This window comes from Brassica rapa, chromosome A07, assembly GCF_000309985.2.
Source record: "Brassica rapa cultivar Chiifu-401-42 chromosome A07, CAAS_Brap_v3.01, whole genome shotgun sequence".
NCBI lineage: Eukaryota > Viridiplantae > Streptophyta > Magnoliopsida > Brassicales > Brassicaceae > Brassica > Brassica rapa.
In genome coordinates, this window is record NC_024801.2 from 10564912 (window position 1) to 10573912 (window position 9001).

Sequence of the window (9001 nt, forward strand, 5' to 3'; positions counted from 1 at the left end):
TGATGGTAATTTAGTTTCTTGGCATTGGGATAACCAATGGATGTCCCTAAATTAAGTAGGTTGGATCGTCGTAAGATATGATTCGATCAAGTTTCTAAAACACCAAAACTATTAATAAGTACGAATGAATTTTTCTGGTCAACCAACGGTACAAACGATTGAAATCTGAAACAAAGCTTCAGTTGACATTATCATCCGTTTAATAAAACTAATTCTATGTTCTAAATGATGAACTGACAATATGTCACACTGATGTACTAAATTTTTTTTTTGCAACCAAATATATCATACTTTCCTTTTGATCACACAAAACGATAGGTGGCGAAAAATCATTTAAAATACATAAGGGAGTATTAGAAAGAATTTTGGGAGAATTTTAATTTAACTACAAGTTTGATACTATTTTTCAAAAAACAATTTTTTAATAATTTTTATAAATAATTTAAATCTGTGATATAAAATAAATTAACTCTCTTAAATCCTTTATAATTGTTTAAGAATAATTTATGAAATATTTATAAGAGTTTATAAATCCAACTTCACCACTAAATAAGGAATATCACTACACCGTAGATCTAAATGTTAGGATATTTTTGATTGAATGTATTTTTGAAAAGTGATAGCCAAGTATTTAAGTAATTTTCAATAAATTTGAAAGATATGAGCACACTCATTGAAATTAATTAAAGATATCTAGATGATTGGGGGAAACGGGTTAGTGGCATATGATAAAGTTTTATTGATGTCGACTTATTATTCTCCTTCGTTCTTTGTGATTGTCTTTCTCATATTGTCGTCATCACATTTCTTTAAATGCGTAAAAGACTCAAAAGTTGCATAAATGAAAACTGAAAAGAAAACAGCTTCTAGGAATATCCCATTTATACAATCCTATAATCCGTTGATAGGTGATAGGTCATAAATCCTAAATATTTCAAACGATGATGTAGCATTGTAGCTGCATCTAGTTAACACATGTTTACAAAACTATTTTGGATGATTGATCGGTTTTCCTTGAACATATTAGTTTCTAGATGATAGTATATTTTAGTGATAAGTAACACATCGAGGTAAGTAATCGATCAACATATTTATAATAGGAAAAATTGTTTTTTTAGAGCAAAAAAAAAATGATAACTATGTCCCTTTAGACTAATATCTATTTTGTGTCATTTTTATCCATAACACCTTTTAATATTTTTGAAAATAAATTTAATAAATAGTTTTACAAATAAAAGAAAATTGGAAAAATAGTAAATTTTGATTAAATACCAATATGAACTTAGTGGTATTTTTTTCAGTTTTAAAAATGTTTAAATCATAAATTTTAGATTATGTTCTAAATAAAGTAGAAATGACATTCAACGAAGTAGAAAACAAAATCCACTTTTTTCATTGAATCTACAATGTTTAGAATACACGATATATGTAAATAAGAGTATTCTAAAAATATTTAGAATACACATTTTGCACTTAACCTACCGATCTAAAATCTTTAGAAATCAAAATGTACATATTAATATAAATCTACAACACGTAGAAACCGACTTCTACAGATTTACTGTAAATCTAAAACATGTAGAAATCAAAATCTAAATATTACTATAATTCTAAAAACCTGTAGAAATCGATTTCTACAAATTAGTTGTATTCTACAGATAAAAAATCAGTTCCTAAAAATATGGAAACAAAATATTTGAGAATATTCACTTTCATATTTTATAAAAAAATCGATTTTTTATAAAAAAACAAAAAAAAAGACGAAAAAAAAATTACAACTTTAAGGGCATTATTGCTATTTTGAAAATAATTAGCCTAATAGAACATAAAGTATATGAGATTAGTCTAAAGGGACATAGTTATCATTTTTTTGCTCTAAAAAAACAATTTTCCCTTTATAATTTAACCAAGGTGACCCAATCCACTTGATAAGGCGTTTTAAAGTATTGATTTGTAATTATTTGATTTCAAATTTGAATTAGTTCACGATAAATGTCATGGATGATTGGTTGAATGAAAAACTAATGGGTGTACCCAAACTAGATAAACAATGATTCTATATATCTCATATATTAATTGAGGACATATATTAATTGATGATCATTTAAAAAGTTGTAACCTTAAGTTTGTACTAATTAAAAAGAGGTTTGCTTAGGTGTCACTTAATTAAGATGTCAATTTAGCTTACGTGGCAACATAAGAATCAACTGAAAAAAATGTTGGTCCAAACTCAATTACTAGAGAATATTATATTAACCCAAAATATAAGAAATACACACATTTCTTAAATAAAAGCTACGGAATTACCTAATATGGTTAACAAATTAATGACTATGAATTATAAAGATTTGATAACAATATTTTCATTCCTCTCATTTTTGTTTAATTTTATATTGAATAATAAAAAAATAGATTTTTATATGTTATATTTTGAATTTTTTAAAATGACTTTAAATTACAAAAATAAAGAAACTTTATATGATAGTATATTTTAATTTTTTTAAAGAGACTCTAAATTACAAAAATGAGGAAACCTTATATGTTATATTTTTCTTATATGTTAGAGTTCCTTATTTGTTATATTTAAAATATTTTAAAACGACTTTAAATTACAAAAATGTAAGTTTTCCTTAAGCATACGACTAAAAGCATTAAAATGATATTTATCAATTCGATGGTTGATCTGAAACCTTTCAAAACCATATGGAAGATAAAGGTAACATTACTATTCACTTTTTTCAAAAATATGTTCGGAGGAAAAAAAAGGTTTTTTGTCATAGTTTGTTTAATGTTCAATCTGATCAACCCATGACATATTATTTATAGTTTAGTTCCATAATTTTTGATAAAAATTGATCCGGTCCATCGGAAATAAATTATATAATGACAACAAAAATATTGTATATGTATAAATAAAATGATCAAATATATAAAAAAAATTCGATAATATATATAAATAAATTCACCATGTCTTATCCTAGTAAGCGATATTCTCTATTCGTTGAACATTAATTGTGAGCATGACAACTTCCTAACCTCTAATTATTTATAACCTTAAAAAAGCACTCATGTTATAGGCCTGGGCATTTTGCCCGGACCCGACAATCCGAACCGGAATCGATCCGAAAACCCGGTTCAGGTCGGGTTCGGATACAACCATATTATCCTATTGGGTCTTACTTCTTAGGACCTGCGGATCGTCGATCTGACCCGAAATTTACTTCATACCTGAAGCAGCCTAAATCTATTCAGTTCCCGATACACCATTATAGCTCCTACTTTCCTTAATCGGTTCCACTCCCACAAAAGCAATTGAATCGAAGAGTTTGTCCATTTATAAACTGTAAATCCGAAATCAAACATCATCAAATTGTAATCTCATCATCATCAAACCCCCCTAACCCTAGCCGCTTCTTCATCAGCGACAGCGTTGTCTACCAATCAAACTAGGGTAAGTCTCGAAGTTTTGATTTAAATCTTGTTTATGTATTTGGTTTAGTCCGATTCTTGTTTTTGGTTTTGTTGTAATCCAAGTTTGATTCCTACTTGTGTTCCTTTGTTCTTTCTTTTGAAGCGTTTCTTTCGTGTTTAAGATTTGATCCAAAGTGAACCCGGGTTTGATAATGATTAAACCAAGTTTATTTCCTTGATTCTATTGTTCCTTAACTTCCTTTATTGGTCAGTTTCGAAGTAGATAATGTTCTTGTTGTTGGTTGTGTTTATCATTCTTATTTCTTTCTTAATGTTGTCTGGTCTATAATGCAGATGGTGTCTTGTGATAATGGTTCAAATTTAGATAAATCAGCAAGTTAAGACTCCAATCTCTCGTAACAAATCAAAACGTAAGAAAACATAAGGAGCCAGTGGTTCAAGGTCAGAAAAGAAGAGAACATCAAAAGTATGGGAACACTTTACTTGAAAGAATAAGATAATGATAGAGACTAAGCTTTACGTGCCTCATTCTAGAAGAACAACAATCCGAGATATTGTTGAGATCTTTGTGAAAAAAAGAAAGACGCAATGAAGACGATTCTTAACGAGATCAAGCAACGACTTTCATTGACGAGTGATATCTGGCTTGATCCTCATACTGGTTCTAGTTATATGGTGATTACGGCTCATTTCATAGACAACTCGTGGCAATTGAGGAAGCTCATCGCTGGATTCAAGAATGTGTATGATCACAAAGGATCAACAATATATAAGGTATTTCTTGAATGCTTAGAGGAATGGGATATCAAAAGACTGTATGGAATAACCGTAGATAATGCCACATCTAATGGTTCTGCATTGAGAAAGTTTAGGGAACCTTTTGTTGAGAAAAATGGGGATGATGCACTAGTTCAAGATGGAAAGTTTCTGCATTTTAAGTGTGCTACTCACATTCTCAATTTGATTAAAGAAGGCTTGATGGAGATAAAGAGTAGTGTCAATGCCATTCGTAATGCCATATATTTTGTGAGCTCTTCAACTCCGAGGCAGAATTCTTTTTAGCGACATGTAGAGTCAAGAATAATTCAGAGAGGAAGCTTACCTTTAGATGTGAGAACTAGGTGGAACTCCACCTATTTGATGCCAGAACAAGAAATGAAATTCAAGGTGGTTTCTGAGAAGATGGAAGCTGAGGACAAGCCATACAATGACTACTTCAATGAAATTATGGATGGAAAAAAAGAGTTGGACCACCAAGTAAAGATGATTGAGAAGCAGTTGATAGGTTAGTCAAGTTCTTAATTATTTCCTACAAATCTACTTTGGTTATGTCTGCATCAAACACTGCTATTGCGCATAAGTTGTATCATGCGATCGTCACAGTAACGAGGAACATTAGTGCTTTAAGCACTGCTCCTGGTCCAGATGAAAGTTTAAGGTCTAAAACTAGGCAAGTATTAGAATCCGTTTGGGACAAATCATGAAAAGATGAATAAACTTGTGATTGTCGCTGGTGTTCTTGACCCAACCAAGAAGATGAAGGTTACCACAAAGCTATTTGAGAAGTTGAATGGTGAAGGTTCGGTTGAGGTTACTCATTTGACATATGAAGTCGAGGAAATTTTGAAGAGTTTGTTTGATCACTACAACAATGGAAGTGGCACTAGTGGTTGTTCGGTTTCATCACTTCATAGTCAGTCTCAAGGACCATCTTTTCAATCTGAATCTCAGTTACAGGATCAGTTAGGAGATGAAGTATCTCAGAGGATAGTACTTGAAAATGGGCTTGCATATGAGAGTATGAATGACATCTACAAAGAGCTTATTCAAAAAATATGATTATAGGAAAAACATTGAGTTGGATATGTATCTGAAAGAGAATGTGGAGATTCCAAACCTTATAGGCGGTTCAGAATATGATATACTCTCTTTCTGGAAGGTTAATAGTGCAAAATTTATGATTCTATCACTGCTATCTAAGGATGTACTTGCAATGCAAGTGAGTTATGTTGCATCTGAATCGGTCTTCAACACCATTTACCGAATTTTAGACCCCAGTAGAAGTTGTTTGACGCACTATATGGTAAACGTATTGATGTGCACAGAGCAGTGGCTCAAATGTGAGATTAGACTCAAGGGAAAAGGAATCGCAGGAAAGGAACAAATGCTTAAGGTGATAGAAGAGGAATATGCTCTTATGAGAGGTATAAGTTCTGGTTTCTTGTCTCTTTATTCTTTATGTCTATTGTCATTATGTTTTGTAGTTTGGTTTACACTTTTATGACCTTCACTGTTTTAGTTTTTCAGAATTTGAACATGTGTTTCAAGCTTGAATGTAGCTGTTCATAAGCATACTGAGAGTTGGAGACTGAGGATCAGTCTGTTGTTGTTGTTGTTGGTTTTGCCTTCTGGTTGCTTACTTATGTTTTTTAATTTTCACTTGATCGGTTTTTAACTTTAATGTCTACTTATGTCTACACTTTTATATAATGAAACTGCTAGTTTGTTGTTGTTGTTGTTGTTTTTGCCTTATCCTTGACTAATTCTTATGTTGTTATGAAGTATGGAAAAATTTACGAATTGATGGCTTTAAGTTTCAGCATTGCGGGTTTTTATTACAGGGTAATATCTAAGGTAAATAGGCTAATTTGGGCCAAAAACATTAGAACACGACCTGAAAACATCAAAGATCCGAAAACTCGAAAACTGACCCGATTTTTTTGGAACCGTAAATTGCTAGGTATTTACAGGTTCTTAGAATCTGAACCCGATCCGGTCCCGACAAGATCCGAACCGAGATTTTCAAGTTACCTTATCGGGTCATAAACTCTAAGACCCGAAGGACCGGGACTTGACCCGACCAGATCCGACCCGAACCCAATCCGAAGATCCGAATGCCCATACCTATCATGTTACATGACATATATATATATATATATATTATTATTATATTATTATAATGTTCTCATAGAAGAGAAGAAAATCATTTAAAAAGCATAGGTCTTGACAAAACTTTAAAAAGCATAGGTTTTGATTCATATAATTAGAGCCCTCAATTATTTAATACATAAATCTTAGCAAGAAATATGTTACTATTGCTTGAGAGTTGAGACCACCAAGTTCTTGTAATCCCTTAAAGTATATACTTTGCTGGAGTAGAGTTTTGGTTTAAAACTTTATTGTACCATGGATCAGAGATGTATGTGGCCAGAAGGAAGACTCTTAGATATGGAACTTTTTCAAATTATTTAATTTTTATAAGTGTATATGAATCGACTGAGTACAATCTTGAAATGATGTTGACGTGTCACTGAAAACTTAAGCATTGGATATTGAGAAAATTATAACATAGTTAAGTCATAAAATTAAAGCTGTCGTAATGTCACAAAAACGCAAATCACATATACAAAGAACCATGAAAGCAGGGGCGAAGCCAGACACAATATTCAATGGGTGCACATCTAGTATAATTAAAATAAATGTGAAAAGGGGTATCGACCTTGAGACATCAATGGGTGCACAAGACACTCTAATCATCTTTCCTAGCTGATCTTTTTGAAAATTTACATACTAAATTTAAAATATCAATAAAATTAGGGGTGCACGTGCCCCCATTGGTCATGCACTGGCTACGCCCCTGCATGAAAGACTAATAAATCTCTTAATTTTAATCATAAATTTATGTAAAATGCATCTCTCTATTCGTATTTATTTATTTTTTTTGGCAAAAATGATTGTACATATATATATTTCGAAACTGATTGTACATATTTTGCACATCTTCAATTGTTATGAACGCCGAGAAACATGATAATGTCAGAATGTAGAGAGGACTTTGTGGATGCATGCATGTGCATGAACATGTGTAATCTGTTTTTACTTTCACCTTTTAATGTAGCAATAAATACTAAATAGATCAGTAAAAAAAAAATCAAATAGACAATTCGATGTAGTGCTATTTATGTGGAGGCGAGTATAAATATGTACACTTAAATTTTTTTTTTTGGACAAATGTACACTTAAATTTAAAAACAAGAAAAATGGGGTTCGTAGAACTGTGGGGTCAAACGGGGAGATAGGCCTGGGCATTCGGGTCGTCGGGTCAGATTCGGATCGGGTTCTTTCGGGTCTGAGTTTTTTGGGTCTAAGAGTTTAGGACCCGATAGGGTAATTTTAAATTTTCGGTTCCGGGTCGTTTCGAGTCGTGCCGGGTTCGGATCGGGTCGGGTCTTAGATAGTTAGACCCATTCGGGTAATTAGAATTTATCGGTTCGGATTCGATTCGGTTTCGGATCGGGTTCGATCTAAAAAAGACCTAAAAATACAAAAAAATATCTGAAAATATTTATATATCCGAAAATATTCAAAATTTTATTCAACATTTGTGTTTTTATTATACTAAAATGTGTATATATACTAAACTATGCGAAATACAACAACAATTCGTTGTCTCCTAGTGGTTGACCCCATGTTCTCTGGACAAATAACTTGTCTTCGATTCCCTCTTGATGCATTTTATTTAATTTACATTATTAATTCGGGTACCCATCGGGTTTCGGGTTTGGGTCGGGTCGGGTCCAAGACCCGCGGGTCCTCTGCAACAAAACCCGATAGGGTAATTTTCGGATCGATTCCTACACGGACCGGGTTTTTTCTGGTCGGTTTCGGGTCGGATCTTCGGATCCGGGTAAAATGTCCAGGCCTACGGGGAGAGTCACCTTTTTTTGTGTGTGTGCACAAGCAATCTAAAGGTAGATCCGTAGATAACGTGGGATGTGACCGGGTCAGCTTTCAGCTAAAAGCAATTCAACCGAAAATTTGCATATTAAAAAATATAGATATTTTAGTAACATTTTTATATACATACTCCATCGATCAAAGTATCAGAAAACAATTTCCTGCAAACCAGTCCTAAATAATATGCGATATGTTCAAAAAGACCAACTAATAATGTTCAAAAAAAAAAAATAATAATATGCGATATGATAGAGAAAGATCCTAGAAAAAACAACTCTTCAGGGTAAAGGGGTTAAATATTACTAAAGGATTACATATTCAGAGTTTCAATTCATACAACAACTTTGGATGTTTTAAATGGCTAAATATCTAAATTTTCACAACACATCAGAGAAAAATCTAAATTTTAGTATGACGTTATATAAAAACAAGATAAGATCCTAAACACTTCGTGTACACTATAATTCAAAATACGAATATCTCTTATATATTAAAGGAGAAGCATTACACACTATAATGGATACGTGGTAGATTCACAGCGATTGAAAAATAAGTACGCTGATGTATCATGTGTAAAAAGCTTCTCAGCCAAATTCTACACAAATGTGTTCTCACTAAGTATTTTATATTTTTTTTAATATAAAACTCATATGCATAGTTCCACGGATTATACAAAGGTTTCACATAGAAAGATAATTTACAAAAACTAATTGACATATCTTCTCCTTCATAAACCTTTCAAACTCTCTTATACAATATATATGTGTTTTTAATCAATACTAAACTCATATACAATTTCGAGAAGGAAAGATAGAGTGAAGTAATATAGAGA